This window comes from Oryctolagus cuniculus, chromosome 3 (assembly GCF_051225735.1).
Source record: "Oryctolagus cuniculus isolate XC-2025 breed Fujian yellow rabbit chromosome 3, ASM5122573v1, whole genome shotgun sequence".
NCBI classification, from domain to species: domain Eukaryota; kingdom Metazoa; phylum Chordata; class Mammalia; order Lagomorpha; family Leporidae; genus Oryctolagus; species Oryctolagus cuniculus.
The window spans coordinates 67,283,149-67,305,443 of NC_142869.1; the positions used below are offsets into that span (position 1 = coordinate 67,283,149).

Sequence of the window (22,295 nt, forward strand, 5' to 3'; positions counted from 1 at the left end):
GCATGGTACATCTCCTCTATTGTCAGCAGAGGGGACGGTATGATCATGTTATCTGCATGATCACAGTATCAGCCCATCTCTGCCAAGGTGAACTAACCACCCAGGGGGAGCCCACAGTGCCTCAGCACCTTACCCATGCTGGCACCTGAACCATACCAAGGATCCATGCGCTCCTTGGTGTGAGCGCAGAACACTGAACCTCTGAAGCCAGACACAATGACTGCCCAGTGACCCAGCCACATCCAATCACTCAATTCTATTGCACAGTCACAGAATTCCCACCATCACAGGACTCAGGTCTCCCACAGTCACAGGGAGCAGGGGACCTACTCTCAGCCCCACAAACCTCCCCCATCCATCGAAAGAGCCATAGTGTTCCCAGAGTCAGCTGCCTAACCGATAGGGGTTGATGGGTGCTACACTTTGGCAAATCAAGTCCAGGTTCCATGATAGAGTGAAGGGAGGGAGACTTGACAGGACTAAGTGGGTGCCCTGCCCCCTACCCCCAACCCTCCAGGTCAGACTGAAAGTCAGTGGGGTGCAGGTTTATCTCTTGGATAAAATCCTGCAGTTACACGTGGGTCGCAGTAGCCTCTACTGGCCTTATTGGGATGATGTGTCCTCCCTGCTGGTTGCCGGGTGCCTTGCTCCAAGATGGTGAGGTCCCTTCCAGCCACTGGCTGTGGGAGTCACCAGTGGTTTCCTGCTCAGTGCTGTGTGGTTGTAATGTCCCCACTGCTCCATGGCATCTCTCTTCTTTTGTAGATTTTCCATTGCAAACTTCTTCCCAAGTGGCCCCTGGGAATGCAGTTCCTCCCCTTTGCTTCTGTTACCTTCCTGTGGTCAGAATCAGCAAGTCTTTTCTCTGTTCAGCTATCTTGGATCCTCCCTGATTTACTTATTTATTTATTTAACGGCAGATTACAGAGAGAGGGGGACAGAACTAGAGAGAGAGACCTGCCATCTGCTGGTTCGCTCCCCAAATGACTACAATGGCTGGGGCTGGACCAGACTGAAGCCAGGAACCTGGAACTCCATCCACATCTTCCACACGGGTGGCAGGAACCCAAGCACTTGGGCTACTTTCTGTTGCTTTCCCAGGTGCATTAGTAGGGAGTTGGATCAGAAATGGAGCAGCCAGTATTCAAATTGGTGCTCGCATGGGAGCCAGCATTGCCAGCAGTGGCTTAACCTGTTGTGCTACAATGCCAGCCCCCAGCAGGGGATAATTCAATGGCAATAATGGGCAGCCTTCGCTGAACAGCAGAGTGCTGGTGTCTTAAGAGGGGTGAGAGGAGAATGCGAGTGTGTGCTGGAATAGTAAGAGAAGCCTTCATGGAGGTGATGGGTCTTGGAGCCGGTGTCTGGGAGTCAAAACTCTGGGAGGTGGAATGAGCCTGATGAATGGTGAGTTCAGCTCTGTAAAAGTCCCCTCAGCGCAGGGGAGGCAGAGGAGCCACTGCCGTGAATGGTCCCTGGGAAATGGAAACCTGGGACAGATGAATTCTAGTGAGTTATTAGACATCACAGCCATTTAGAGACCAAAGAAAGGGCTGAGGGACAAGAAGACAGGGTAGGGTTTGAGTCTGAACACCACTGATGTATTACAGCTCGTATGATTTTTTTTAAAGATTTATTTATTTTTACTTGAAAGAGTTACACAGAAAGAGAATGAAAGGCAGAGAGAGAGAGGGAGGGAGGGGGGGGAGAGAGAGAGAGAGAGAGAGAGAGAGAGGGAGGTCTTCCGTCCTCTAGTTCACTCCCCAATTGACTACAATGGCTGGAGCTGCACTAATTAGGAGCCAGGAGCCAGGAGCTTCAGGGTGCAGGGGCCCAAGGACTTGGGCCATCTTCCACTGCTTTCCCAGGCCATAGCAGAGAGCTGGATTGGAAGTGGAGCAGCTGGGACATGAACCAGCACCCATATGGAATGCCAGCACCTCAGGCAGTGGCTTTACCCATTAAGCCACAGCGCCAGCCCCTCATATGTTGTTATCAAGAACAGATGTTGCTATGAGCCACATTGATCAAATGCAAAAACACCAACTCTGAGATCCAGTAAACCCTTAAAGATTGGGGAAAACTGGAAACTTTACCATCTATTGATTTTAGGGGTTCATTGGCATAGTGATCTTACCTCAGAAATGTCTATTATAAAGTCTATTTTTCTGCTTATAAAATTTAAGGATGAGATATATGAGGGAAGACAACATAGGGAATATTTTTGTAGAACTCGTAGTAAATTCAAGTTATTTGACTGTGCAGCTGGGTATCTTCCTTGGCCTGGTGCCAAGAAATGGTAAAGGGAATAGGAGCAAATGCAGCTTTTGTTCCTCCGAGTTCATCAAAATCCAAGTCTTTTACAACTCTTTTTATGCTGGCCCTAAAAGATTACGCGACTGAAATGATCTTCCCCTCGCTAGTGAGGAACGTCTCGCAAGCCCCGGATTCATTGGTCTCCCTGACATTGCAGGTTCCCAAAGCGAATGTTGACCCCCTCTGTTTCTGACACACAGATCCTGCGGGTGATTTACCGGGGCGGGGGGCGGGGTGGTGACTTAGGACACAATTACTCTCCCTTTAACAACTCCTGTAGTGCTTCTTACTTGGAATTGTCTAGCATTGCCCACTCGGGTCCCTGGGCTTCAAGTCATTTCCCACTCCATTTGAACGGGCTGACTTCTTCTGTGACTTTAAGACTCACCTTGGAAGAAAAATGAACATTTATGGGGGCTTCATCTTTACCAGACATTGCAGCAGCCTTTGACATGCGTTAGCTCTGTAACATGATCAACAGCACTCAGAGAGGGAGAGATTTTTACTCCTCCCACTCACTTCTTCCTTTTACAGTGAAGAAAACAAGGCTCAGAGAAGTTAAGGCACTCGCCTAGGGCCCCAGGTGGTGGCAAACGTGACCCAAGGTGATTGTGAGGTCCTCCGTGACTTCTGTCTCCTGAGAGGCCCTGGATATCAGGAGTAGGAGAAGGCACTTGACTCTCATCGGGCCAAGCAAGTCATTCCTTGGGCGCTTGGTAATGAGAGAGAGAGAGAGAGAGAGAGAGAGAGAACAGAAAGTGGTTGCATCCGGATTGCATGGAAGAATGAGCCAATGGTTACCGTGAATATTTAACTGCATGTCTGAGTCCCCTCATTTCTGAGGATTTGAGGAATTGAACGGACGAGGCAGGGCTCCTTCACTGGAAGGAGCTCCCAGTCTGTTTTGGATATGAGAAGCACAGATCCAACAGACAGGCTCCGCCCTTGGCCGGTGGGACTACAGAGATCTCGGTAGGGAGGGCCATCTTGGGCGCCGCCCTTGACCCGCCTGGACCTTGACTGCCCTGCTGGTAGGAAGACAGTCAGTGAGGTTTCTTTCTGGATCTACACGATCAGTTGGTAAGAATGAATGGCAAAGGAACTGTTCTGATGGAATCTTTTTTCCTCTTTTAAAGATTTATTTAGTTATTTATTTGAAAGGCAGGGTTACAGAGAGATCTTCCACCCCCTGGTTCACTCCACAAATAGCTGCAATGGCTGGAGCTAGGCTGATTTGAAGCCAGGAGCCAGGAGCTTCCTCTGGGTCTCCCAACATGGGTACAGGGGCCCAAGCACTTGGGCCATTCTCCACTGCTTTCCCAGGCACATTAGCAGGGAGCTGGATTGGAAGTGGCACAGCCAGGACTGGAACCAGCTCCCATATGGGATGCCGGCACTGCAGGCAGCAGCTTTACCTCCCTACGCCACAGTGCCAGCCCCATCCTGGTGGAATCCTGCACATGTCTTAGATGCTGTGTGCTTTCTAGGAAAGGCAAAGGAGATGTGATTAGTGCTGCTGCTGCTCTGCTCCATGGCAGACAATGGAGGAAATCACCAGCAGAAGCCAGAGATGATTCGGCTCCGATCATTTTCCACGACTGATGTGTCATTATCAGCTGCTTTTGACTGAAAAGAAGACAAATATCTCCCTCTGTCCCCACCCAAATTCCCCACCCGTGGCCTTTTACAAGGAGAATATCTCTCACTTTAAGACTTATTTATTGGCTGGCGCCACGGCTCAGTAGGCTAATCCTCCCCCTGCGGCGCCGGCACACCGGGTTCTAGTCCCGGTCGGGGCGCTGGATTCTGTCCCGGTTGCCCCTCTTCCAGGCCAGCTCTCTGCTGTGGCCAGGGAGTGCAGTGGAGGATGGCCCAAGTGCTTGGGCCCTGCACCCCATGGGAGACCAGGAGGAGCACCTGGCTCCTGCTTTTGGATCAGCGCAGCCAGCGCACCGGCTGTGGCGGCCATTGGAGGGTGAACCAATGGCAAAAGGAAGACCTTTCTCTCTGTCTCTCTCTCTCACTGTCCACTCTGCCTGTCAAAATAATTAAATAAATAAAAAGATTTATTTATTTATTCACGTCAGAGATCGAGCGAGTGAGCAAGAGAGAGAGGTCGTCCATCTGCTGGTTCACTCCCCAGATGGCTGCAATGGCCAGGGCTGGGCCAGGCAAAAGCCAGGAGCCAGAAGCTTCTTCCAGGTTCTCACATGGGTACAGGGTCCAAAGCACTTGGACTATCTTTAACTGCTTTCCCAGGTGTATTAGCAGGGAGCTGATTCAGAAGTAGAGCAGCTGGGACATGAACCAGCACCCATTTGGGATGCTAGTGACACATGTGGTGGCTTAACACACTATGCCACAATGCCGGCGCCAAGGAGTAACCTCAAAAAACACCAGGGGTGGGGGCAGGCTTAGATGGATGGAGCAAGAACCCCGACAACAGCAGGCAAGCCAACGATATGGAATAGAAGCAGCCTTGGGAGGGAAGTTCAGATTTCCACTTCTGGCTCTTAATGGAAAGTGACTGGAAAAGAGACAGTGCAGAAACCGGGGGCTGCTAAGCCAACTGCATGGTGAGACCCCGCCCTCAGTCCCCATGGCATTCAGTGGGTTCTCAGCTGTTTGTCTGCGTCGTGGGGCCATGTACTGGCTCAGGCGGACTTGATGCCAGCTCACTGTTGCACTTGGCATGCACTTGGACATCCGATAGTTGAGTTTAACCTTTTAAGTAGGGGAAGGAACGCCTAACCAAAATGAGAAAGCCACTCGCTCCCAGAACGTGTAAAACAAATCCCAACACGTCTTGTCCCTGGGGGCTTTGCAGATGGAGGCTGTTAGGCCACCTGGCCTTGGTCTTTCCTGTGCCACATGACAGCAGCTCCAGCCTTCCAGATACGCAGGTTAACGACGCTGGGGCCATCTCATTCACAACGGGCCAGGAAATCCTCCTGGCTCTCCCTATGCACTATGCAGAATGCAGCCGTCCTTACCCCAGCTCCAAGACCCTGCACCATCTATCTCTTGGCTGGACACTTTCCAGAGTACCCTAACTGCTCTTGCTGCTCTGCCTGGCCCTGACATTGCAGTCAGAGTGAGCCTATCCCAACCAAAGTCAGACTGTGTCACTCCTGGGTGTTCACCGTCTCACCCACGGTCAAAGCAAAAGTTCTTAGGATGGTCCATGAGGTCCAACAGACTCTGGCCTTGCACCTGCTGTCAGGGCTCCTCTCCAGCCATCAGGGCTCTCTCTTCCTCAGGCAGGCAGAGCATCCTCTGCCCCAGGACCCTTGCACTGGCCGTTGACTCTTGCCCCGGCTTGCTCCTCCACTTCCTCTAGGGCTTGACTTAACATTACCCTCTTGGGGAGGCATACCTAGGCTCCACCACGTGAATGTGTGAAGTCCGCCTGACACGAAGGGACTGTCTGTTCCTCCCCACTTGTTGCCCCTCTAGCACAGTGCGTGTGTTTATTTATTGTCTTTCTCCATTAGAACACAAGCTGCGTGGAGGCAGGGGTTTTGCCCGTTTTGTTTGTTGTGGTGTCTCCAGCAGCTAGAAGACCACCTGGCACATAGTAGGTGCTCAGTGAAGACTGGGTGACGCCACCCCAAGACCACAGGAAGGTCAGAGAGAAACATTCTCGTGCACACGGCTACACTCTCAGTTTGGCTTCCTGTCCCTGCAGAGAACATTAAGGGAAGGACCCATTCTGTCTTTGCTCCGGCATTTGGTCTATACGTGGCTGGAGCTGTTGACCCAGGCCTGAATACGTTTCCCTATTGAGATTGTAGTAAACCTGAGTGGGGTTAGGATTCTGCCTTCTGCTGCTGCTGCTGCTGAATTGGGGCTTCATGATAAATAGCAACATTCTAGAGCATGCCTTCACCACAAGCAAGCGGTAGAATGCGGACCCAGGAATATTGTACCGGATCCCTGGATCACCTGGGGCAGGGGCTGGTTAAAGGCGCTGGGGGCTCCTTGCTTTATAAACAGCACCTGTCTGGGAAGGCCTAATCTTAATTCAGGGCAGGAGCTAACCCCAACCTTCTCTGAGCCTCTCAGGGCACTGGTCCCTCCACTTCCCTATAATCTCTGTATTTCCAACTCTTCCATAGAAACCAGCTTCCCCCTCCTCCTCCTAACTTACCTCACTTCCACTCTTTCCCGGCACCCATATAGGATGCTGGCACTGCAGGCGGTGGCTTAACCTGCTGCGCCACAGCACCAGCCTGGTTCTTCAGTCTTGTGGGGAGGTGTCCCCAAGGTCACTGATGGGTGGGTGGTGGTCAACGATGTCTGCTTAGATGCTGGGTTCCTCAGCCTTGTCCACAGCCGCACTTGGTCTGCACTTCTGTCCTCTCTCAAGACTTGCTCTCGGCCTCCTACTCAGTGCCTGTGATCTTCCCGCTCTGTCTCCTGTTTCTGTGCCGGTCCCTGCCCCATCAGTCAGTTTGGCTTTTCTAGCTTTGAGCACGGGCACACGGAGGACAATGAGTCTCTTGTTTGGGGGCTCTTTCTTCTGCTGATCTCTCCGAGCGCCCTCAGCCCCTGAGCCCCTGCCCGCAGGACCCTGTGCCAGTGTGGGATGGGTGGTCAGCTCCGCGTGCCCCCTGGCCTCAGGGGCAGTGAGACAGTGGGACGTGCTGGCAAGGAGGATGCTGCTCCGCGTTTGTCCAGCACTCACTGCCGTTTTACGTGCGTTAAGCGGATTGTTGTGTTTCACTTTCACTGCAAAGCTGCGAAGCTTTTTCTCATTTTAGTGGTGAGGAAAGTAAAGCTTGAGGAGGTGAAACTGAAGACGATCAGAATCTACCAGCCCCAAACATGCCGCTTGGGCGTATGGGTTATTTTGAACTGAAGGTCATTGAGAATCAACAGATTCGAGTTCTCTGCTCTCCTCTCTCTTTTTTTTTTTTTTTCTTTTTTTTGATTGATTGATTTGAAAGAGTTGCACACAGAGAAAGATCTTCCATCTACTGGTTCAAACTTACCAGATGGCCACAACAGCCAAGTCTGGGCCAGGCTGGAGCCAGGAACCAGGAGCTTTTTCTAGGTCTCCCACATGGGTATCAGGGACCCAAGCACTTGGGCCGTCTTCTGCTGCTTCTGCCGTCTTCTGGCGCATTAACGGGGAGCTGGATCAGAAGTGGAGCAGCCACAACAGGAACGGGCACCCATGCAGGATGCCGGCACAGCAGGTGGAGGCTTTACCCGCTGCATCACAACGCCGGCCCCTCTGATCGCCTCTTACATTCCTAGAAGCAGGTCAGAAATCTTGTGTGAATGCTGCATCGTGCCCCCGCCTGCCTTTTCTGGGGCGGGAAGATATCACCGGGGATGGGGAGCCCACCCTGGGATAACTTTGCTTAGACAGATCTTATTTATTTTTTAAGATTTATTTGTTTATTTGAAAGTCAGAGTTACAGAGAGAAGAGAGGCAGAGAGAGAGAGAGAGAGAGAGAGAGAGAGAGAGAGAGAGGTCTTCCATCCACTGGTTCACTCTCCAGTAGGCTGCAATGGCTGGAGCTGTGCCAATCGAAGCCAGGAGCCAGGAGCTTCTTCCAGGTCTCCCACGCGGGTGCAGGGGCCCAAGGACTTGGTCCATCTTCTACCACTTTCCCAGGCCACAGCAGAGAGCTGGATCAGAAGAAGAGCAGCTGGGTCTCAAACCAGTGCCCATATGGGATGCCGGGGCTTCAGGCCAGGGTGTTAACTCACTGCGCCACAGCGACGGCCCCAGACAGATCTTATTAAAACAACCTTTGCCCCCCCTATATATTTCCTATCCGCTTCCTTGTGATTTATTGTCCTTGAGGCCCCAGTCCCCTTTCCTGTGTTCACAGGCGATACTATCACCCCTGAGTTTCACTTCTTTTCTGTGAATTCCCATGCACATAAAGGTTAGCCAAGATTGTGTGCCTTTTCTCCTATTCCTCTTTTGTCCGTTTAATGCGCAGGCCCCCAGGCACTTAGCACAAAGGTAGAGAGGAAAAGGCTTTCCTCTCCAGCATGTTGAGTGCAATTCAGTTCAGGGCCCTAAAAACCCGCCTCTGCTTCCAGTGGCGCAGAGCCCCCGCCCTCAGGCAGCCTTCCCTCGCTGCCCCCTCCACGGGTCTGAGTGTGCCCGGCCTCTGTGGGCAGCCCTCCCGCAGCACTGCCCCCAGCACCAGGACAAACTCCTCTAGCCCTGTGTCTCCGGGCCGCCCAAACCTGCCCCACTCTCCCAGACGCCCCTCCTCAGAACATTCTGGGTTCCTTTGGCACGTGCCCCCCCCCCCCCCCAGTCCAGGTGTGCTTGCCTTGCACTTGGCCACTTGCACGACGACCTGCTGGGCTCACTCTTCCACGCTTGTCTAGAGCAGCGCTTCCCCTGGTAGGTCATCCCCCAGGGAGACTTGGTCACCTCCCGTCCTGGGCTGCGTGTTTGGTACTCCCTGAGAACTGTTCAGCATTGCATCACACTTAATTAATTTGTTTACTTATGTATTTTATCTGACACACACACACACATGCACACACATCGAGAGCTCCCATCTACTCATTCACTCCTCAGACACCTACAATGACCAGTCTGGGCAGAGCCCAAGTCAGGAGCAAGGACCTCTCTCTGGGTCTCCCACAAGGGTGGCAGGGACACTAGTACTTGAGCCATCACCTGCTGCCTCCCTGGGTGTGCATTAGCAGGAAGCTGGAGTTAGGACTCAGAGCCTGCAGCGGCATCCGATGTGCGGCACCAGCATCTCTGCCAGTATCTCAACCACTAGGCCAGATGCCCGCCCCAGTGTTGCTTTGTAAAGCTCTGGTGACGTGCTTGTCTCGCCTCTGCACCTGGAGTCTGTGCGCTTCTTGAAGACAAAGCTGCAGCATACTCCCCCTGTAATCCTGAAGGCGGTCAGAGGCCGTGCAAATGTTTAACACATGAGAGACAACCGCCTTTAAGTAATAAAACAATGGCTCTTTTTTGCCCCGGTCAGGCTCTCATTTTCTGTCGTAACTTCCCAGATTTCTAAACCTTGAAGTTCATCTGCTCCATTCCTGGCATTTTTTTGGGCAAGGGAATGAAGGCCCAGCATGGTGAAGTCACCTGTCTTAGGGAGTGGTACTGTTGGGGTTGGCCCTGAGCTGGCTCCCAGCCCCGCAGTGTCCTGTGGCTCCCACGTGGAACAGTGACAACCGCTTCTACTGGCTCCCAGAGCTGCCGTTATGTGTGTGGAGAAGGAGCTGGCTGTGTCCACTAAGAACACGCCTGTGGCCCTTCAACGCAGCTTCCTGGGCACTGCTCCTACTACCGAAGCACAGCAATTCCAGAGCATTTGTTTTGTGGTGGGAAGATGCTGAATCTAAAATGATTAGTGTGGCCCATTACCAGTGATGAGGGGGAAATAACCTTAATGCTTTGTTTCACTTCCAGAAAGGCCTACTTGAATGCTAGAAATGGTAAGATGAATGTTCACCTAATATCCCTATACAATTATCCTTTTCATGTCCAGTCCCTGTTAATGACTCATACAATTGGAATTTCATTTTGGGGAACTAAGGCTTTTGATATAAAGTCATTTAAGTTGTGGGGCCAGCACTGTGGCACAGTGGATTAAGCAGCGGCTTGCAATGCTGGCATCCCATATTAGAATGCTGTTTGAGTCCTGGCTGCTCTGCTTCAGATCCAGCTCCCTGCTAATGCACCTGGGAAGGCAGCAGAAGGTGGCCCAAGTGCTTGGGCCCCAGCTGCCCATGTGGGGAGCCAGATGGAGTTTCTGGATCTTAGTTTTGACCTGGCTCAGACCTGGCTGTTGCAACCATTTTGGGAGTAAACCAATAGATGGAAGATCTCTCTCTCTCTCTCTCTCTCTCTCTCTCTCTCTCTCTCTCTCTCCCTTTCAAATAATTAAATAGATAAATGAATGAATAAATAAATATCTTTTAAAAAGTAATTTAAGTTGTTCTTTGGCATTTTATGTTCCAACCAAAGCACAATCCTAGCTTGTAAGCATCGTACTCATGATTGTCACATCAATGGGGTGAGCGTTTATTACTTTGTTTGCTAAGCTGTCTTCCTTCTGAGACTGTGGTTTTAGAAGCTGCTGGTCTAATGTATGATGAAAAAGGGAGTTGCCCTTTTAAAATTTGGCCTGCACTCCCTGGCAAGGTGCTTATCACCAGATGGGAAGTTGGCGTGAGCTGGCCCAGTCATAGGCCCACGCTCCCTGGCAGACGGCTGGTCTGGGAATGGCCATGTGTCCTCTATGAGACAAGCAAAATCTTCCCGTGGCATTTTTTCACAAACTGAAACTGGTAGGAGGACGAGGAGCTTCTTTGCTTTCTTGATTTGGTTCTGAGAAGATGCTAATACTTGTGCATGAGCAGGAAGTGGCTCTTGCTGTAGCTGTGGACGGTGAGAGGACTGTGCAATGAAGCCCAGCGGGGGAGAGAAGCTGGGGAAAGAAGGCAACAGAGCTCGGACAGTGCTGGGGGCCTCTTCCAGCTCTTCCAGGCCTTCACCAGGCTCCTCTCTTCCTGTAGTCTGGTTTTTTTTTATTTTATTTATTTGTTTTTTCTTTGCAACCATTAATATATTTTATTTACTTTTCTCCCCCTCTTTTTTTTTGAAATGTTAAGGACCATTGACCTAGACAAAGTATGAATACAAGGTAATATTTTCTCATTTCTAAGTCAGTAGAAAACTTCTATTATTTTTTTTTCTTTTTTACATTTTTTTAACTTTTATTTAATGAATATAAATTTGCAAAGTACGATTTATGGATTACAATGGTTCCCCCCCATACCGTCCCTCCCACCCACAACCCTCCCCTTTCCCACTCCCTCTCCCCTTCCATTCACATCAAGATTCATTTTCGATTATCTTAATATACAGAAGATCAGCTTAGTATACATTAAGTAAGGATTTCAACAGTTTGCTCCCACACAGAAACATAAAGTGAAAAATAATAGATGATTTTTTTTAAATGATGACCTGTAGTCTGGTTTTAACCAACGATACATTGTTTTCTTCCACGCTGGCTTAGGTTCTGAAGTTCTGCACCTACCTATTGAGGAAGTTCTACCCCGTGCAGATCTTCTCTTGCTTCGGTTAGCTGCACGAGTTAAGCACACGTGCCTTCTCCCATCCAAGTGGAGACAGTCCATGATGGGTTGACTTAACAGTTTTTCGACTTTCTGATGGGGTGCAAGTGATGTGTGTTTAGTAGAAACCATACCTGGGGTTTTGAATGTGGACCCTTTCCCGGGCTAGCAACACATGGTTGGACCTTGTCTTGCAGTGCAAGGTGGCAGTGGCTCTTGGTCATCCTGTGACCTGGAAGGGAGGAAGCCCATACTCACCAGTGCGCTGTGTTGCTAAGTGACAATGGTGGGGAGGTTAGGGCAGTATAGATACATTTTCAACATACGAAATTTTCAATGTACGATAGGTTTCTCAGGATGGAACCCCTCTAAGGTGAGAAGTACCAGGCCTGGCCTTGCTAGGCTTCTGAGCACCAAGGTGATGGGGTGTGCTCAGGGTGGTACGGCTGAAGATCCAGTTTGAGAGGTCTTCAGAAAGTTCATGGACATGCGTGTGGTGAAAAACGATGCATCGATTTCAAATGCTTCACCCTGAAAGACACTCACCTTTTCATTTTATTTTTTCAGGAACCTTTCCAAGTTCCTGCCTATGTCGTCTGTATTCTGTGGTGTAGATCACATTGTCTGTGTGGGGAAAACATTGGTAAGCATGTTTTATTATTTCCTAATTTTTCTCCTGCTTCAACATGTCTCCTCTATTACTTATGAACTAGAAATGTGTCCAGCACCCTGGCTAACCTCATCCAACTGCCGGCCAGTCCCACCTTCCAGGCAGGCTTTCATCTGGAAAATCTCTTTAAAAACCATCCCATTTGATACAAAAGTGCTTGTAGAAATGGCCAGCGCCGTGGCTCACTAGGCTAATCCTCCACCTGTGGCGCCGGCACACTGGGTTCTAGTCCCGGTTGGGGCGCCGGATTCTGCCCCGGTTGCCCCTCTTCCAGGCCAGCTCTCTGCTGTGGCCCGGGAGTGCAGAGGAGGATGACCCAAGTCCTGGGCCCTGCACCCGCATGGGAAACCAGGAGAAGCGATGCACCAGCTGCGGCGGCCATTGGAGGGTGAACCAACAGCAAAAGGAAGACCTGTCTCTCTGTCCTCTGTCTCTCTCTCTCACTGTCCACTCTGCCTGTCAAAAATATTAAAAAAAAAAAAAAGTGCTTGTAGAAATGCTGTGCAGTACAGAGCAGAACTGGCTCTTCGGAGAAGCAGCCTATTTGTACCAGTAGTTCCTGTGAAAAAAACTTTTTTGTCTTGAGCACATGACCAAAGTGACAGTAGAACACTGAATAGCTACATTAATCAAATAAAATGCTTACATTGTGTATGAAATGCTGGAAATCTGAAGCAGGGCCACTGAAAGGGTTTCACTCAGCCTAATGGAAATCAGACTTCCTGACTGGGGAGAAGTTTCGAAAGTGGAATCTCTATGGCTTTAGTTTAGTGTGTGTGTGTGTTTTTTTTTTTTTCCCTGCAGGAGGGAGTTATGGTTTTGTGAGGGACTGAAAAAAAATGATGAGGGGAAAAAATTCATCATAAGGGTTGTAATGCTAGCACAATGTGCATGCACACCTGAGACCGATGGGGCAAGGGAAGCCGCTTTTCTCCAGTTCTGTCCCGTAGCCTTTGGGTTTCTTCCTGTCTGAAGTGTTCTTTTCAGAGGCCAAAGGAAGACAGCAGAAAACAGAAACTTCTCTATTACAGAGCACAGAGCAAGCCAGGGGTTTGTTCCTTGTACTCTGACAGTCAGAACTTTACTGTGAACACAGTCAGGATTAGAAAGAAGGTGTAGGCAAATTTGAAGACAGACAGAAGGAGACCTACCACTGAATTGAAACTCCACCTTCTGCTGCGCTCAACAGATGCATGATGGGACATCTGGAAGAAGTCAGGATGAAGTCACGAAGGTGAACTGGCTGGTGAGTGACCCCCGATTTAGGTTTAATTGTCTTGGCAAAGCCGGTACGCTGCTCTCGTGTAGAAACAGGAACAACGAGGATATCTGGGCTGATGCTGTTTCTGACTTTTTGAAGGAGCTGCTGTAGAATATTTTGGTTTTAAATAAAGACAATGGAAATTGGGACTCAGGGAAGGAAGACTTGGGGTGATAACTTCCATTGCTTAACTGAAACCTGGAGTCCTCCAGGGAAAGAAATTCAATCCCGTGGAAAGCAATCTTATGATAGGGAGGGAATGGCAGCAGTTTTTAGGGGATCATTTCATTTGTAAATATTACAAACACGTTGTAACTGGATATCCTGTTGTGAATAGAAACCTGTAATTTTCTTGATAATGATTTCTATTTATATATGTGTGTGTGTCTATTCCTGGTGACAACCAGCTTATCAATATTTCTCAATTATCTGCAGCTTGACTGAGAATGAGAAAGTTAGGAAAAAAAAAAGTGACCCAAGTAGATGTCACCAGCCACACCAACTAAAGCCGTTGACCTTCAGCCATCGACGTGCTGTGGTCTCCTGTGTTCTCTCTCTGGAGGAAAGGCACTGTGGCCCACCCACTTGTACAAGCCTGGCTCCTAGAAGCCTGCCAGCCCCCTCCCGCCCCCTGCATCTGGGCACACCCATCCGTCTCCAGGTCTCGCCCCACTGACCTTGTACAGAGCTCTTGAATCATCCACTCAGCTCCACTGCGGGAGTTCCTCGCCTGTTTTTGGCAGTGGGACCCTCTGGCAGTGTGGAGAGGCGCATGGGCCCGTTTTCAGGATAAGGTTTCCAATGTACTCAGTAAGAGCAAGCATCCAGAGCAGCAGTTAAGCTGCTGCTTGGTGCCCTTAGGATGGCCACGTGCCAGATCACAGCGACTGGGTTTAAGTCCCAGTTCCGCTCCCAATTCCGGTTTCTTGCTGATGGGCACTCTGGGGGGCAGCGGATAATGTCTCAAGTATTTGGGGCCCTGCCACTCATGTCGGGGACCTGGAGGGAGTTTGAGGCTCCTGGCTTTGGCCTGGCCAGGCTCTAGCTATTGTGGGCATTTGGAAATGTAACTCTGATACTCACCAAGTTCAAGGTTTGGGTACTACATTCTGGATGTGTGATAATCCCATCCCTGACATAACAGCATTGGAACTACTTTTCTCCATGAATGGACAAATTATTACTGAAACTGATCTAGTATAAAGGGGCTGCTTTTGGGGGGAAAGGTATACATATATATACATTTATTAGTTTTGGGCTGGTAAAACGTAGAATGCTTTTATTCCCATCCCCATAGGGAAACATGAATTATTGGTACTACGTCCCTTCAGTGTGTAAGGCAAAAACTTGGAATGACAACTCCCAAGGGCCTTTTCCCACCGTGCAGATCCAGGGACAGCTCCTTCTCATTTGGAGAGCACTTCCTAAGCAGGGTTTGGATTCAAATGCACAGTTAACAGGATTAGCTTATTTCCACATCAGCTGCTCATCATTTACTTAAAGCAACACCACATAAAATTTTCCCTCCTGTGGGTCAAGTTGGTGAGCCCAATATGGAGGGATCTATTGTGCCAACCAGGGCAAAGAGCCTGGGCTATGGCCATCAGCGCCTTGTAGGCCTATTTTCATTTGCTCTTTTCCACTGGGCTTGTGCCCAGCAGCCTGAAACAACATCTATGAAGCTGTCACACTCTGTTGTGTCAAAGTGACTCAAGCGCTTTTGGGCTGGGACCATTGAAATGATGGACTGTCCCAGTCTTCCCTCGTAATGCCTATTTAATGCTTGCTCAGGGAGCACTTCATTTGCACATCATTTACATGCTAGACTCATGCAATTTTGGGTGAAAATTCAGTATTGCTCTTCCATAGGAGCTATGCTTTTATTTAAATAAAACGAGCCCCTTGTAGCCTGCAAGGTGGGGACGGAGGGGACCAGCACATGTGTTTCTAAACTATGGGCAGTATGTCTTATCATGGAATTACAATTTTTAATGAAAATAATGTTCAGATTTCAAAGGAGGAAAAATAGGTTGAAATATAAAAACAATTTGTATTTTGCTCATTCCATAATTCGAAAAGCATTAATCTTGTGTAATGACTTTTAGACTTGAGGTTTATTATCTCATCTGTCTTAGGTCTGATAGATTGTAGGAATACAGATGTCAACAGGAAACCAACTTGGAGCAGTCGGTCAACTCATTGGGCCTGCGTGTATTGGGCAATCAGAGATATCTACCAATATTCTCTCTGATTTCTATGTCATAGAATTAAAAAGTGTAGAAATGTGACTTTATCTATCTATAAGAAGAATCCAGGCTGGCACTGCGGCTCAATAGGCTAATCCTCCACCTAGCGGCGCCAGCACACTGGGTTCTAGTCCCTGTTGGGGCGCCGGATTCTGTCCCGGTTGCCCCTCTTCCAGGACAGCTCTCTGCTGTGGCCCCGGAAGGCAGTGGAGGATGGCCCAAGTTCTTGGGCCCTGCACCCCATGGGAGACCAGGAGAAGCACCTGGCTCCTGCCATCGGATCAGCGTGGTGCGCCGGCTGCAGTGCATCGGCCGTGGCGGCCATTGGAGGGTGAACCAACGGCAAAAGGAAGACCTTTCTCTCTGTCTCTCTCTCTATCTACTCTGCCTGTCAAAAAAATAAATAAATAAATAAAAAGAAGAATCCAAATTTAAGATAACACATAAAAAAACTAATAGTGGTCCACAGAGATATTGTCATACTCAGATGTTAGAAGAGAAGAAAATCCTTTTTCAAGTTAGAGTTTTAGTATGTTGATTGGGGAACAATGAGGACCCTATCATTAGTTAAATAAGTAGAGGTGCTTATTTCACTTATTTATAGAGATTGTAAAAATGGTTCAGGCTGAGAATTTTAAAGTCATTGCTGCAAGGATAATATCAATCAATTTTTGTCTGTTTCTGGTTTTTAATAAATGTGTAAAGCAACAGAACATGCAATTCTCACACTGTTCTTTTAATTAAAAATTGGAAATGACAGAGTTATTTGGGAGATGCTTCTCTGAATGAAGAATATTGATGTTTTCAATTGAATTCTGAATTAAGTTTCCAATAAATCGGAATGCAAGGATTTCTCTCCAACCACATGGAACATTTTAGCAGATTAATGATTGGTCATTTCAGGAGCCAAAAGGACTTCAACCAGCTCTGGATAGGAGAAAACCGAATGCTATATTCTCTTTCAAATATTTGTGTCCAGCAATGGCTTGAGATGCAACCGATAGGTTCCAGAGTTGGGGTGCGGATAGTGTTAATTTACAGTGGATGGCGTGGTTGGCGAGTATTTAGCCTGCGTTACAGCATGTCTGTCCTATGGCAACTTCATTTCCACAGCCATGGCTTTGAAACGCAGTTCTCCTCAGTAACCACGAAGCTGGAAATGCAGTTCCTTTTACCTTTCCCAGTCTTCCCTGAATATAATAACACCCTGGGGTTTGGATGATCTGGGTGAGCGTTTCCTTCCTGGTCCACACATCTTGAGATAGCCTTCCTTTCACAAAGATGACTGAGCACCGTGAACGGATTTGTGGTCCCTGTAGAAAAAGCATTGTAAAGCAGCAGAAGAAAAATGAAAAAACACAAAAACCAAAAGAGAATTCCCCAAACAGCACAACAAAAAGATTTTCTGTAGCTGTGGAGAGCCCTTCAGTACCCCAATCCCACCTGAATGCTGGTGTTCACACACCTCATGAATAGCAGGTGCGGAGCTGGCTAAAATAAAATGGTGGTGCAGGTCTTCCATTTGTCTTTCGCTTGTTTGACTTCCCGAGTTGACAGTGGCTTTTCTTGGGAGCTCAGCTTTCGCTCCTCTTCCACCTCCAATGCTCTGCATCCCCTCGGCTCTCCTCCTTGCTTAAATGGCAATGCCTGGACCCTCACCTGGCTGGCGCCCAGGGCCTCGGGGGTTCCTGCCAGTCAGGAGCTGCTATAGAATGTGTAGCATTTCAGCAGACCCCTCGAGGTCACCTGGGGAGGTGTGTCCTTCACTCATCTAGGCTGTCACTTCAAACTCGCCCTTTCAGCTCACACAGAGCCAAAGAAAGGGTGGCTGTGGGTTGGAAATGTGGGGGCTGAGGCTAGGAAAAAGGAAGTCAGGTTGAAACTTTTTAATGTGTGTATGTTATTACCTTCTCCCCCTTTTCCCAAGTCCATCTCACAGAGAGTTTATTTTAGTCCTATTATGGAAAAAACATTGGGCTTTGTTGATTGTCTGTCTTACCATTGTTTTCTATTTCATTAATTTCTGTCTTTTTTAAAAGATTTATTTTATGTACTGGAAAGTCAGAGTTACAGAGAGAGGTAAGAGACAGAGAGAGGTCTTCCATCCGCTGGTTCACTCCCCAGATGGCCACAACGGCAGGAGCTGCGCCGATCCAAAGCCAGGAGCCAGGAGCCAGCAGCTTCTTCTGGGTCTCCCAAGTGGGTGCAGGGGCCCAAGGACTTGGGCCATCTTCTTCTGCTTTCCCAGGCCATAGCAGAGAGCTGGATCAGAAGAGGAGCAGCTGGGACTAGAACCGGTGCCCATATGGGATGCTGGTGCTTCAGGCCAGGGCTTTAACCCGCTGCACCACAGCGCTGGCCCCTCATTTCTGTCTTGATATTTTCTCATTTTCTTTGTCCCCCCCCCATATCCTAAATTGGATGTGTAGCTCATTAACCTTAGTTTTATGATTTTCTAATATAGATAGTTGATAGACATTTCCCTGTAGGTACTATTTATGCTACAAACACAAAGCTTGATGTGTAGTAGTCTAGTTAATTTCTATGAGATTTGCATATTTTTTCTTTAAGCAACTAAGAAATGAATTGTTTATTAAATTAATTTTATTCTTAAGATTTCCAAATATGTGGGGTTCTCCTCATCCCCATCTTTTCTTTTCTTTCTTTTTTTTTTTTTATTTACTTGACAGATAAAGTTAGACAGTGAGAAACAGAAAGAAAGGTCTTCCTTCTGTTGGTTCACCCCACAGATGGCTGTCATGGCCGGCGCTGCGCCGATCCGAAGCCAGGAGCCAGGTGCTTCCTCTTGGTCTCCCATGCGGGTGCAGGGGCCCAAGCACTTGGGCCATCCTCCACTGCCTGCCCGGGCCACAGCAGAGAGCTGGACTGGAAGAGGAGTAGCCGGGACTAGAACCTGGCGCCCATATGGGATGCTGGCACCGAAGGCCGAGGATTAACCAAGTGAACCACGGCGCTACCCCCCTCTTCTTTTCATTATTGGTATCTAGCCCCACACCATGGAATTTATTTTGTGATCAGAGAACAGGTTCTGCTTGATATGAATTTTTAATTTTATTGATTTATTTAAAGTTTTTAATCAATTCATTAATTTTTGAGAGGGAGATTGAAAGAGGTGGGGTTCCTATCCACTGGTTCACTTCCTAAGTGCCTGTAAGGATCTGTGCTGGGCCAGGCTAATGCTGGGAGCTGGGAATTCAATCCAAATCTTCCACATGGTTGATGGGGACCCAAGTACTTGGGCCATCACCTGCTACCTCCCAGGGTGTGCATTAGCAGGAAACTGGAATCAGGAGCAGAGCTGAGACTTGAGCCCAGGAACTCTGATATGCAATGTGGATTTTCCAAGCAGTGTCTGAACCACTAGGCTAAATGCCCACCCTTGAAAGGGACCTTGAAAAATGTACTAAGAATTGCTCATTGGCCTTGAATTGTGGACAGAGTCCATGAATGTTCCATGTGTGCTTGGGAAGACGTGGTCAGATCCAGGGTTCCATTCTTGTCCAGTAAGTTAACCCCATCGATTGTGTTGTCCAAGCCATCAATATCAGTGCTAGATCTTCTCTGTTTGCCTGCTGGAACTACACTCCAGGTTTTTTCACCAAGCTTTGTGCCTGGAGAAGCTGACCCATATGAACTGTATCAAGGAAGCCCCTGGCTTCCACTGGCTCAGTCAGTGGGAGATACAGGTAGGAGGTTGGAAAGCAGTAGAGAGAAAGGTCAGAGTGGGAATTCATCCGGTTTCGTCCTGATGTGCTATTTTGGCAAATACTATAATCCTGTGTCCAAGGTCACCAAAGTCCTTTGCATCCCCCTTCAGCTATATCGCTGGCTGGTGTTGGTGGCCACACCCTTGCCTGGGCCCTGGAGGCCTAGGGAGGTAATTGCCCTGTTGCTGGCCCTGGAGGAGCTTCTCCATGCCTCCTGAACCTCACCTGTTCCTGTGCATGTTTCTCCACTAAATTCTCTCCATGCACTCATCTGAGTGCAGCATCTCTTTCCTGCCAGAATCTGACTCATAGACTCTCTGGACTCATTGTAGCCTTCTTGATCTAACAATAATAAAGACTGATGAATGGCCGGCACCAAGGCTCACTAGGCTAATTCTCCGCATGCGGCGCCGGCACCCCGGGTTCTAGTCCCGTTTGGGGAACTGGCGCCCCAACCTGGTTTCTCCTCTTCTAGTCCAGCTCTCTGCTATGGCCCGGGAGTGCGGTGGAGGATGGCCCAAGTGCTTGGGCCCTGCACCCGCATGGGAGACCAGGAGGAAGCACCTGGCTCCTGGCTCCGGATCAGCGCAGTGCGCCGGCTGTAGCGGCCATTTGGGGGGTGAACCAGTGGAAGGAAGACCGTTCTCTGTCTCTCTCTCTCTCTCACTGTCTAACTCTGCCTGTCAAAAAAAAAAAAAAAAAAAAAAAAAAAAGACAAATGCAGTCTTCCACTATTGTGTTGGTGGATTTGCCAATTTCTATGCTTTATTTTTTTTTTGCATGATATATTTTGAGGCCATTTTTAAGTGCATGCAGTCTTATAACTGTCTTACTTTTCTGGTCAAGTGAATCATTTATCATGATTTAGTGGACTTCTCTAGACCTCATGGTGATTTTCATCTTAAAGTATTTTGTCAACAATAATAAAAGCCAGCTGTTTGTTTAGTTCTGATACTTTCTGGTCTTGAATCCCTTTATACTTTTTTTTTTTTTTCCACAGGCAGAGTGGACAGTGAGAGAGAGAGACAGAGAGAAAGGTCTTCCTTTGCCGTTGGTTCACCCTCCAATGGCCGCCGCGGCCGGCGCGCTGCGGCCGGCGCACCGCGCTGATCCGATGGCAGGAGCCAGGAGCCAGGTGCTTTTCCTGGTCTCCCATGGGGTGCAGGGCCCAAGCACCTGGGCCATCCTCCACTGCACTCCCTGGCCACAGCAGAGGGCTGGCCTGGAAGAGGGGCAACCGGGACAGAATCCGGCGCCCCGACCGGGACTAGAACCGGGTGTGCCGGCGCCGCTAGGCGGAGGATTAGCCTAGTGAGCCGTGGCGCCGGCCCGAATCCCTTTATACTTTTAACAATTATTGAGAACTCCAAAGAAACTTTGTTTATATGGGTTACATATGAGGAGTCTTCACAAAGTTCATAAAAAATGTGTATCATGAAAAAACTATACATGGATTTCAAAATGTTTTTGCACGAAGTAAATTTATTCCATTTTCCACTAACTTTTAGAAGTACCCTTGAATACATTCACATGTACCATGTTAGAAATTAAAAGTGAGAAAAGATTAAAATACTTATTCATTTAAAAAAAAAGTAATAAACCTATTACCTATTAACTTAAACATTTCATTTTCTGAAATGAAAGAATTGGTGAGAAGGGTGGTATTGTTTTAAATTTCTGTTTAATGTTTGATTTATTGGATGATAACTGCTTTCTCATATCTGTTTCTGCATCTAATCTGTTGGGAAATGTTTTGGGTGAAGTTTATGAAATAATCCAGCTTTCCATAGATCCTTAGCTGGAAGGGCGTGCAATAGACTTTTTATATCATCATAGTTTTTTTTTTTTTTTAAGATTTACTTATTTATTTGAAAGGGTGAGTTATAGAGAGGCAGAGGCAGAGAGAGAGACAGACAGACAGAGACAGAGAGAGACAGGTTTTTTTCCATATGCTGGTTCATTCCCCAAATGGCCACAATGGCTGGGCTGATCCAAGCCAGGAGCCAGGAGCTTCTTCCATGCTGGTGCAGGGCCCAAGGACTTGGGCCATCTTCTACTGCTTTCCCAGGCCATAGCAGAGAGCTGGATTGGAAAAGTGAGCAGCCAAGACTCGAACTGGTGCCCATATGGGATCCCGGCACTGCAGGTGGCAGCTTTACCCACTTACGACAGCACTGGCCCCTCATCATGGGTATTGATCTTTGATGCTACACCAACAGTTGGCAAGGGGTAGTTTCTCTCTCTCTCTCTCTCTCTTTTAAAAAGATTTATTTATTTATTTATTTGAAAGTCAGAGTTACAGAGAGAAAGAGAGGCAGAGAGAGAGAGAGAGAGCACGAGAGAGAGGTCTTCCATTTACTGGTTCATTCCCCATTTGGCCGAAATGGCCAGAGCTGAGCTGGCTGATCTGAAGCCAGGAGCCAGGAGCTTCTTCCAGGTCTCCCACATGGGCGCAGGGGCCCAAGGACTTGGGCCATCTTCTTCTGCTTTCCCAGGCCATAGCAGAGAGCTGGATAGGAGGTGGAGCAGCCAGGACTCAAACTGGCACCTATATGGAATGCTGGCACTGCAGGTGGCGGCTTTACCCAGTATGCCACAGTGCCAGCCCTTGGGGGCAGTTTCTTAAAGCCTCATTTATGGGAGGAAATCTGAAATCATGTTATCAACTTTTCATCTGAAACTCACTGATCTATTGTGTGCTTTGAATGCATCTCACCCATGGATGATTCTGCCATTCATTGATCATATGGAAAATATTGGTTCACTGAGCTATGTCATTCAAATGTTGACACATTTTGTTATATAATATCATAAAAATCATGCACTGTGCTTTGTCCATGAAGATCTACTTCTAGCTTCCACTCTGCTCCCAATTCCTTGTCCTTAGAAAGTTCCTCACAGCCTTGGTTTTTCCTGTGTAAAATAGGGGTGATAATGATTCTTCAAATTAAGTAAGAATGGTGACTGCATTTTGTGATGCTTGTGTGCAA

At 48.4% G+C, this 22,295-nt stretch overlaps 1 long non-coding RNA gene across 1 annotated transcript in view; it reads left to right on the top strand.

Annotated features, from left to right (window-relative positions):
- Nucleotides 1-22,295, top strand: part of LOC149127370 (uncharacterized) — a 69,211-nt gene that overhangs the window by 14,958 nt on the left and 31,958 nt on the right. The window contains exons 2-3 of the long non-coding RNA XR_016230792.1: nt 11,968-12,043; nt 13,260-13,316. This is a non-coding gene — a long non-coding RNA (uncharacterized LOC149127370). The remainder of the gene's footprint in view (nt 1-11,967; nt 12,044-13,259; nt 13,317-22,295) is intronic.